The sequence below is a fragment of the Echinops telfairi genome, unplaced genomic scaffold (genome assembly GCF_000313985.2).
Source record: "Echinops telfairi isolate 266 unplaced genomic scaffold, ASM31398v2 ScPeMD7_7469;HRSCAF=8507_1, whole genome shotgun sequence".
NCBI classification, from domain to species: Eukaryota; Metazoa; Chordata; class Mammalia; order Afrosoricida; family Tenrecidae; genus Echinops; species Echinops telfairi.
In genome coordinates this window covers 105,605,145-105,606,207 of record NW_022111373.1, presented here as the reverse complement: position 1 = coordinate 105,606,207, position 1,063 = coordinate 105,605,145, and positions in this window count along the sequence as shown.

Sequence of the window (1,063 nt, the reverse complement as noted above, 5' to 3'; positions counted from 1 at the left end):
AACTTCTATATTTTAATAGAAATGAATTCCTAACTCTCCCCTCACCCAGTCCCATTTCAGGAATTTAAAATTAAGTAGAACAAAACCCCAACGCACCTGTTACAGTCATCACTATCTGTCGTCATGGGAATCAATTTTCCTTAAACTTGAAGCAGTCGTGAAAAAACAAAACAAAACAAAAGAATAAGTATGAGGAGCAGGAGCAGGCGGGGCTTCTTTGTGTTGTACAGAGGGCCTCTACAAGTTGGAACCAACCTGATGGCACCTAACAGCCTAACAGTAACAACGTCCTCTTCTCAATCCTGCCTGCACATCTGGCAGTCGTCTTTGAATCTACTGCTACAACATTTATTAATGATTCCCGGGACCATTTTACCTGCAGGTGATACAACAATATTATTTTATATTTGGAGCATCCTGTTAGGTCACCTTTCTTTTGAATGGGTACAAATATGGATCTCTGCGCCCACTCTGTCCGTTAAGTAGCTCTTGAAACTTTTCCATTGGTATTCCATCACTTCCTGGAGCCTTGTCCTGGGTTAATGCTTTCAGTGCAGCTTGGACTTTTTCCTTCAGTACCATTGATTCTTGCTTGTATGCTACCTGTTGAAATGTTTGAATGTTCAGTAGTTCTTTTTGGTACAGTGATTTGATTGTGTGTATAATTTCCATATTTTTTATGCAGCATTCAATATTGTGCTCATAGCATCTTTCAATCTACCAACTGGAGGCTTAAATGTCTTTTTTAGTTCTTCTGACATCCACATTGATCTTTTCTTTCTTTCATGTCTTCTTAATGACTTTTTGCTTTCTTCATGTATGATGTCATCAGATCTTCTGTAATTTAGTATTCCATGCAGCAAATCTGTTCTTAAAATGTCCTTGAAATTCAAGAGGGGTACACTCAAGGTCATATTTTTCTCTTGTGCATTTGTTTCAATTTTATTCAGCTTAAACCTGAACTTCCTTATGAGAAATTTATGGTCTGTTCCAGAGTTGGCTCCTGGCCTCATTTTAGCTACTAATATCAAACATTTTATTAGGGGCTCATACAACTGTTATC